At 37.5% G+C, this 9,917-nt stretch overlaps 1 protein-coding gene across 4 annotated transcripts in view; it reads left to right on the top strand.

Annotated features, from left to right (window-relative positions):
• Window positions 1-6,607: 6,607 nt before the first annotated feature.
• LOC129740232 (integrin alpha-PS2-like) overlaps window positions 6,608-9,917 on the top strand; it is a 305,493-nt gene continuing 302,183 nt past the window's right edge. Inside the window, exon 1 of one of the 4 annotated variants that reach the window (XM_055731842.1) lies at window positions 6,608-6,728. The gene's annotated coding sequence lies outside the window, so the exon portion shown is untranslated. Of the gene's footprint in view, window positions 6,964-9,917 lie in introns of all 4 variants that reach the window. The other 3 variants (XM_055731845.1, XM_055731844.1, XM_055731843.1) reach the window with 3 other exon arrangements.

Below are 9,917 nucleotides of genomic sequence, written 5' to 3'. Positions count from 1 at the left end.
AAAAGCGACGCAAATGTGATTGAAATGTTTGCATTTAATTAAAAAAAAGAAGCAATTTCTTCAAAACTTCTAAAATCTCTTTTCTTTTAATTTGAAAATCCCATTAATCACAACAAAAAATAACCATATGCCGCTTTGTTTCCACATAGCGCTAAGGTTGAAAAATAACCATTTTTCAACTTCTCTTCCAGAATCCCATTCGGTTGAAAAATAACCATTTTCGAACTTCTCCCCTAGAAGTCATTTTATGACTTCTCATGGAGAACTCATAAAATGACATTTCTCGGGAAAAGGTCAAATATGGTTATTTTTGAAACGTAAATGGTTTAATAGTTTCTAGCGTGTATCGTTTTTCAGTTACACATTTATCGCATAAACTCATTATTGGTTTAAAAAAAAAACCAAATTTTAATTTCATGTTATAAAAAATGAGTGTATGAAAATAACAAAATTTTTCGATTATCTTTATTCCAATTTTTTGTGAAAGCTATTCAAAAATCTGCTTTTAAAATACAAAAGTAAATAACAAAACGTTTTGTTGAAACCATACCCCATTCTTTTTCTGAGTGTAGATGTTCCGAAATTTCCAACGCGATTTTCTCGTTTCGAGCTAACTGCTAGTTTCGCCCTTTTTAAATGTTACGCTAGAAATGTGTTTGGAGTTTTAGGATTCGAATAAATAAAAACTTTTGGAATATGGAGAGCCGTAAAGAACGAACTAGCTTCGTTAACAGTTGGAACAAGAGAGAATTTTATTCAAATTTAAAACATGGGTCACTATGATTATTTTGTTCAACAAAAACACCATTTCTTTTCACTTTTTGCATATTATTTTAATTCACATTTTCGTTCAGCTTTAACTCCTGCTCAGATAGGTACCGCATGCGTATTTTGTTAAGAAGTTACCAATGGTAATATTTAGACATCCTACGAGCATGATTAATTGAGCCAGAATCTTCACTGACCGCACACGGCTCACTGTAGAGGGAGGTTCTCACGGCTGGGGAGCTCGGATTTCAAGTCCTTATATTAGTTGTCAGGTAATTTTATTGTCAAATTTTGATTATAATTTTGTCATAATTTTTTTTTCTCATTTGTCATAGTTTTGCCATTTCTGTGAATTTTTTCTCATATTTTTGTCTAATTTTGTAATATTTGTCATATTTCTGGCATAATTATTTTACCACATTTGGCGTGTTTTATTCAAAGTTTTGTAAATTATTATTATTTTTTGTCATATTTTTGTCATATTTTTTAATTTTAGTAATGATTATTCATATTTTCCCACAGTTTTGTTATATTTAGTATTAGTACCATTCGATTTTCTTTTTTTTATTTCAAAATGGCGTCGGACAGCCAAATTCGACTTCTTACTTATTGAGTACTTTCATCCAATACTCCCACAATATGGGGAGTTTCATGTGCTTTTCAGTCACTTCCAGCATTTTAAAGTTGAGTGGAAGCGGCCATATTGGATTTCAAGATGGTGTCGGATAACAAATTCCAACTTCTATCCGTTCAGCCCCTTCACTCTATACACATATTGTGGGGCTTTCATGCCACCGGTCGTTTATTGCCAGTTAGAATTTGTGTTTCAATTGAAAAAGACTGAAACCGCGTTTTTTTTTTTAAAATCCGCGCTTAAAAACCGTGCATTTTTCATTACCAACACAGAAACGGCAATGATAATTAAATAAATAAACTTTTGAAAAAGATTTTTTTGATAAATCATTTTACGATAAAAAATATCCGAGAGAATATTTTCAGTGTATGTCCGGATGAACAGGATGAATTCGCGCGATCCAGCCGGGTTTTCGCATGAAAATTCGCTTGCACTGTGGCCGGTCGATGTTTTTTTCAACGTGTTTCAATGAGAAGCGGTTTGCCGCGCGAATTGGAAATTCGCTTCGCACTTCGCTTCGCGCTCACTGTGAATTCGACCTAACATGTGTAAATCGTTAAACTGTTCGGTAATTTTTTCGGTAAATAATAAACGAACATCGGTAAATGAAGAATCGATTTACCGATGTTCGTTTATTTTTTACCGAAAAAATTACCGAACAGTTTAACGATTTACACATGTTAGGATTTCGGTAAAAAAATTACCGAACTCGGTAATTTTCGTTTCCTGTGTGGATAAACAGGAATTTCGCGGACCAGAGCCGGCTGTCCCAATATCGCCATGTTGGTTCAGAAATCAAATCCAAACTTGGACTGGGGCAAATCCAAACTTGGACACTTGTCACCAAACTAAATTATATTTAGAAAAAACCATCTCCAATCATATCGAGTTAGGTACTTGTTAACTTTAAGTAAATCTCATTGCAACGTCCTGATTAGAACACTCTTGGATAAAAAAAGGCTAGGCACAACTTTTCTTTTGGATAATGTGCCGCTATTAAGCCTGCCCTCATTCTGTTACCCGATATGATTGATACCGTTAAAATTAGAAGCGTTTTCATGGGACGAAAAAAAGTAATATTTTTAAAGTAAAAGGAGATTAAATTTTTTTTGATTCTTCATTCAGTTCTTATGTCAGCATTTCACAGCTTAGAAATGTCAGAAAATGAGAATACTTAAAGTATTGGGTAAATTTTAGTTACCAATACGACAAAATTACTAATGTCGTGTTGAGCAATGGTCACGATGCATTCAGAAGATTTTTTTTTTTTACTCAAGGAAACTCTAAAAAAAGTTGAGAACTTCCTTTGTTTACAAATATGACATTTTGAAGTTTATTTTATGCTCTAACGATTGACATATTGATATAGTAATATAAATATAATAATATAAATACCTAATGTTGATATATTTTTTCAGGTGAGAAACATTTGATGGAAAAAGATCTTCAACTTACATTTTGAAAACTTTTTCAAACAAATCCAAAAACATAAAAAATAAATTTGTTAAAATTTTGCGAGCTATTGCTAAATTTGTTACATTTTTCTTGAACATTTGATCTTAATAAGACATTCCGGTTTTGAGATATGTGAAGGAATAATCAAGTCACCCAAGGGATCAAGTCTCATCATTTTTTGTTTTTGTTAGGGCGTGAAACACCCTACAACAAAACCGCTGGGCTCACTGCTGGCAGCCTATTGTCAGCTGATCGACGCGCCAACCAGCGGGATGTAAACAACAATACATGTGCTTTTATTATTGTTGTCCAAGCGAGTCGCACGTCCCTTTTTACTTCGTCAATAAAAGTCTTATTTTAGTATGTAAATCTCGCGTCTTTTTAATTCGTGTATCCGCATTTCCCGGGACATAACAGTGGCGACGAGTCGGTCGTGTAATTTACGCAAAATTTGTAAAATTATCGCGAAATTATTTCCCCCACGCGGAAACGACGTCGGTGTGAAATGAATACGAGTGATTCTAACCACACTCCCGATCCATCGGCTGGATCAAATGGGTCCCTCAACGGTCTCCCAAGTGGACAGCAGTTCCACCCGGCTAGCATGCAGCAAAGTTTTATTCGCCCCACACAGTTCGGTCAGCAGCCACCGACGGGACTTCTTCTACAGTTCCCCGGGCAACAGCAACAGCAGCAGCAGTCGTCGCAATCATCATCACACCACCTCTCAGCATCCGATGCACTCCTCACCCAGCTCCTCCAACAGCAACAAGCATTTGCAACACAAATGCTAAACCAGCAGCAGGAATTCATGCGACAGCAGCAGGAAATGTTCCTCCGTGCGATGTCATCGCTTAGCATTCAGGTACCGTCCAACCCTGAGGTGATCCTGGATTCGCTTTCCCATCATATAAAGGAATTCAGGTACGATCCGGACAACAACATCACTTTTGCTGCTTGGTACGCGAGATATAACGATCTGTTCGAGCAAGATGCTTTCCGTCTCGACAACGAAGCAAAAGTCCGTTTGCTTCTCAGGAAGCTGGGTGCTGCTGAACACGAACGGTACGTTCATTTTATTCTTCCCAAAGTGCCGAAAGATTACCCATTCGACGAAACCGTAGCGAAACTGGGAATCTTGTTTGGCGCAGCTGAATCAATCATCAGCAAACGGTATCGCTACCTGCAAACAACAAAATCACCCTCCGAGGATTTTGTTACATTTTCGTGCAGGGTAAACAAAAACAGCGTTGATTTCGAGCTAAGTAAATTAACCGAGGAGCAGTTTAAGTGCTTGCTGTTTGTTTGCGGGTTGAAGTCAGAGTGCGATGCCGACGTACGTACCAGACTGCTAGCGAAGATCGAGGACCGGGACGACGTTACCCTGGAGCAGCTTTCAGAAGACTGCCAGCGGCTGATGTGCCTCAAACGGGATACAACCATGGTCGAGGGGACCACCGGACCAGCAGTGCAGTTCGTGAAGCAGAGTCGGCAGCAATTTTCTACAAATTCTCCGAAAAAAGTGAAACATACTAGTGCAAACAAAAACATTCCCACAACCCCTTGTTGGAAGTGCGGCGCAATGCACTACACTCGTGTGTGCCCCTACAAGGACCACAAGTGTAGTGATTGTGGCCAAAACGGACACCGTGAAGGTTATTGTGTATATGTGTTATTGTAAATTCAATCAGCGCAACAAAAACGAAAATTCGTGCAAGCAACAATCAACAGTGCTGAAGTGCAGCTCCAGTTAGACACTGGATCCGACATCAGTGTTGTGTCGAAGCGTGTGTGGGAGAAAATCGGGAAGCCTTCCACCACCCCCGCACTAGGAAAAGCATCCACTGCTTCTGGTGCCCCCCTTCAGCTGCTTTTCAAATTCGCGTGTGACGTCAACGTCAATGGCCAGCAGCGCCGCGGCACATTCCACGTTGTCGACAAATCGCTGAACGTGCTTGGGATCGATTTGCTCGACGCATTTGGGCTCTGGTCTGTGCCAATTTCGTCTTTTTGCGACCAGATCACCAAACCGTCCACATCATTGAAGCAGCATAAACCAGCACTTCGCCACAGCACCTTTCCACCCACAATCGAACGGTCTGGCCGAACGATGTGTGGACACATTAGCGAGCCATTCGGGAATTACGAGAGGGGAGAAGTTCGGTACCAATGATTTCTCCAGCGACACCGAACAATCTTGGTCGATACCCAGAACAGTCTCCAAATTTTCCACCGATGTCCCGTTGCTCTTTACATCTCCTACTCCTCGCCACCATGCTCTGCTGAACTGGTAGGGTTCCAGTCAGCCACCGATCAAACAGCTGTCCAGGTGCCTCGTCGTTCTTCTTGGACCAGAAGACCGCCGATCCGGATAACCAGCACCAGCTGTATTAAGGGAGGAGATGTTAGGGCGTGAAACACCTTACAACAAAACTGCTGGGCTCACTGCTGGCAGCTTATTGTCAGCTGATCGACGCGCCAACCAGCGGGATGTAAACAACAATACATGTGCTTTTATTATTGTTGTCCAAGCGAGTCGCACGTCCCTTTTTACTTCGTCAATAAAAGTCTTATTTTAGTATGTAAATCTCGCGTCTTTTTAATTCGTGTATCCGCATTTCCCGGTACATAACAGTTTTCGTTTAAATATCTCAGTTATTTGTAGAACAATTTGAACAATAATTTGATAACAATATTGCTCTTAACAATAATGGTCTTAACATGTTTCGAGTTGAAGTGTGGTTAAACTACAAGCGAAAAAGTTCTGAAAGTTACTTAGCCCCTATGATTATGCAATTTTTGACAAAAAAAAACTGTCAAAATTGTTTTCCTAAAATTTTTTTTTTGTATATATATTTAGTATATATAGATTCAAACTGTTTGGAGTATCTGTAAGAAAAGTTCCTGTTCACTGACATTTTTAATGAATCAGGTTTTCTTTATATAAGTACAGTTTTCTTTTTGAACTTGAATGATAGAAAAATTTCTTAATAAGCATTAAAATTTGAAAACCTAATTAACCAAAAAAAATTTACCGATGTTCATATGTTAAAAAAGAATGAAGTGAAAATAAAAACAAATTCTCCCAACTTGTTAAATGATCCTGTGGTAGCAAAATTGACAATTTTTTTTCAAATTGACATTTTTACCTTTAAATTAGGTATATCATTCCTTTCCTAACAGAGTGAAATGAAACTGAAATATATTAACGGTTCGGCACAGATTTTTTGGTTGGGTCCACTTTGGCCCGGTACCCCTTAAGCTGTCAGTTTCTGACTGACAGCACTTGGGATTCCAGCACCATCTAGTATCGTTCTTTGAACCTTCGCGGTTAACATTTTCTCCAGGCTGATTTAAAAGCTAGATGGCGCTCACTCGAATACTTATGCTGCCATCTAGCGGCGAAAAATACATATAAATTAAATCAACGCCAGAGTTTCTCACTAGGTGTCGCCCCATGACACATTCAATTGTAGGTTCGAAGCTAGGGACGAATTCAAATCCCGCGCCTACTGATAACAGATCCTTTCCTGAGCTGGCTGGTTATGACTTATGTGATGAATGAGGTGCATGGCAGAGCTGCAAAAATTCTGTTCTTAGCTTTTCCTTTGCTTTGCGCGTACACAAAACGAAACGTAGGACGACGACGACGTTCAGTCCTAAGCTTGCATGCTTGCTTGAGGCGTATCGTTCGTATACGCCAGCCATGTGTGTCTCTCCCTGGTCTGGTTCAGTCCATTCAGTTTTCCGTCAGCGGTCGTGTGGTTCGGACGCGTTCTTTCCGATTCCTAAAGTGTGTGCTCGAAGCGGCTTTCTCTGTGTGTCGGGGTGGTGCGTTTGTGAGGCGGCGTGCGAGTGGGTGTTGCAGAAGGTTAGTTGCTCAGCTCACCCACCCAAATCGGTAGAATAGTAGATCGGTTTAAGTGAACTGCCTTTGCCGGATCCTTTCGGGTGCTAGTGGGCGGCTTATTTTTTTCGATTGTGGGTGGAATTGGGATGATCATCTGAATCGTTGGAAGTAATTATTGGATTAGCAGTTGTTGTCGAATGCACTGAAGAGTGACCAATCATGGGAGGATACTGCAGCGAATTAGCGACTCCTAATTGTGAGATGGTGATAATTGGCTAAACGGATTGGCTTAGAGCTTATTTTCGTGAAATCGACGACCAGGGTAGATATCGTCATTGAGTGAGTGGGTGTGCAGCCAGCCAGAGTTCGCGCAAACGGAAGTGACACGTGTGGAAAATCCTGCGAAATCAAAGCGGATGCTGTGTGGCTCCACTAGTGATTCTGGGAGGAAGATTTTCTTCAAGCCGTGAACGAAAGTTAAGTGAAAAGCAGGGCGGAAAATATCGGCTCAGTTCGTCCCAACTTGAGATGGTGTGAAAATGTGTGTTCTATTAATAAACGATGTGTGATGAAAATGAAAACATGTGCGCAATCCGCGGCAAAAGAAAACACAGATGATTGCGCGCGCCAGCATCAACAGAACATGTACCTATAGGAGAGCGAGAAAGAGGATGTGATTTTTCCTGTGACACGCACACGTCGTGAGAAGCCTGGGGTCGGATATGAATTTTCACGTGTGTGGTACACCGAAAGTTTACGTCGTTTACAGTGACTCAAAACATAAGGATTTCTCTCGTTTAAATTGAGTCACTTTTCGTTAGTGGGAAGCTGAACATGTTTGAGATTTGTTGAGAGGAAATCTTCTGTGATGAGAAAAAGGAAAAAAAAAAATATTAAAATTTTTTCGATTTGAACTCATTTTATGCATTTTTTGTGATTTCATAAATTCATGAAAAAAAAAATTATTGAAAAGGTTGAATACAGAATAAAAATTTTCAAACAAACTCCAACAAAGCTGAAACCTGATTTTAATTTGAAATCTGAAAACTGAATCTGGAAACTGAATCTGAAATCTGAATCTGAAATCTGAATCTGAAATCTGAATCTGAAATCTGAATCTGAAATCTGAATCTGAAATCTGAATCTGAAATCTGAATCTGAAATCTGAATCTGAAATCTGAATCTGAAATCTGAATCTGAAATCTGAATCTGAAATCTGAATCTGAAATCTGAATCTGAAATCTGAATCTGAAATCTGAATCGGAAATCTGAATCTGAAATCTGAATCTGAAATCTGAATCTGAAATTTGAATCTGAAATCTGCATCTGAAATCTGAATCTGAAATCTGAATCTGAAATCTGAATCTGAATCTGAAATCTGAAATCTGAATCTGAAATCTGAATCTGAAATCTGAATCTGAAATCTGAATCTGAAATCTGAATCTGAAATCTGAATCTGAAATCTGAATCTGAAATCTGAATCTGAAATCTGAATCTGAAATCTGAATCTGAAATCTGAATCTGAAATCTGAATCTGAAATCTGAATCTGAAATCTGAATCTGAAATCTGAATCTGAAATCTGAATCTGAAATCTGAATCTGAAATCTGAATCTGAAATCTGAATCTGAAATCTGAATCTGAAATCTGAATCTGAAATCTGAATCTGAAATCTGAATCTGAAATCTGAATCTGAAATCTGAATCTGAAATCTGAATCTGAAATCTGAATCTGAAATCTGAATCTGAAATCTGAATCTGAAATCTGAATCTGAAATCTGAATCCTAAATCTTATTCCGAGTTCTCAATTTAACATCGAATTCTAACGAATTTTGAAATCAAGATTGAAAGAATGCGAAATAAAAATCTGTTTTACTAGAAATATATTCATCATATCTGGAGTTTTTGATATCGATTCTTCCTTAATTTTCAGAACTTCTTATACTGCTGTTAAAAGACAATTTTCATCAGTATGGTAAATTGAATTCTAAATTATAGATTTAGATCTGTATTTTGTAATTTGAATACGTTCGGCTTCTCATTATAAGAGCAGATTTCAAAATCACAGCAAAAAATGTCCAGTGATTTTCGAATGATGATTCGATCTGCAAACTCGAAAGTTTAACCGGAATTCATTGACATTTATTACAAAATAATTGCTTTAATTGAAAAATTTCAGTAAATGACGCAATTTTTTTTTAAATATAATTGAAAAAAGACAATCTTTAAGAAAAATTAAAATGGACAACACTAAAAAAACTTCCTTAAACACATTCCACCGTGACGTGAGTCCACTTTTCCGGACTTTCCTGAACTATTATCATTCTAGAGGTCAACCAACTTACTCGGAATGGACAAAAAACGAATAGTTAACGGTCGCAAAATAAATTTCCTTCGAAATGAGTATGATTTGGTCATCAAATTTTGTGTTCACTTTTAAAAGTGATATCATTTTATTCCGACTTGTTTAATCTCATATTTCTAGTATATTTTTCTAACTTTTTCCTTACTTTGACTCCCACTTTCATAACAAGATATTGAGAAATCATATGGGAGAATCATGGGCCACTTTTTTTCGTTGTTCCATAACTTCTTTATTATAAAAGATAAAATAAAAATAAAAAATGTTATGGTTTTCTACATTTTCAAGGTATCATAAGGTTTTTTTTTAATTTTTAATAAGTTATTTTCCCTAAATTCTGACTGTTTTAAAAAAAGCAATATTTTTTGGATTTTGAAAAATGGTGGGGAATCGTGGGCCACCAAATCCAAATTGACCAAATAACATGCAAAGTTTATGAGTTGACCCAAAACTGTGATTTCCTAATTCATTTCGTTATTTGAAAGCAATTTCAGATGTCGAAATAAAAAAGAGAGCTGAGTATGATCGCATAGATTCGAAAACCTGACTCGCGAACGTTTTGGCAAAATTTCTTATATAGGATGGGCAAAATATTTTTCATAAATCTTCATTTGGCATTAGAAAAATTTTAGATAGGGAAAACGTATTTTAAGTTTTTAATGTGTTTTAAAAACATAAAAATATAGGTGGTTCAAGATGTGTGGCCCACGATTCCCCACAAGCTATGATTTGCAAATTGGTTGCGTTTGTGTGACTTATTGATGTTTCATCAAAAATTCCTTTTCCACGTGAAAGATCATGTCAAAACTAAGATCATAAGCGTATGAGCATATTTTTGTTAGGCACTTTA

Source organism: Uranotaenia lowii, chromosome 1 (assembly GCF_029784155.1).
Source record: "Uranotaenia lowii strain MFRU-FL chromosome 1, ASM2978415v1, whole genome shotgun sequence".
Classification (NCBI taxonomy): Eukaryota; Metazoa; Arthropoda; class Insecta; order Diptera; family Culicidae; genus Uranotaenia; species Uranotaenia lowii.
The sequence above is the reverse complement of the archived record's forward strand: the minus strand, read 5'-3'. Positions and strand labels throughout refer to the sequence as shown.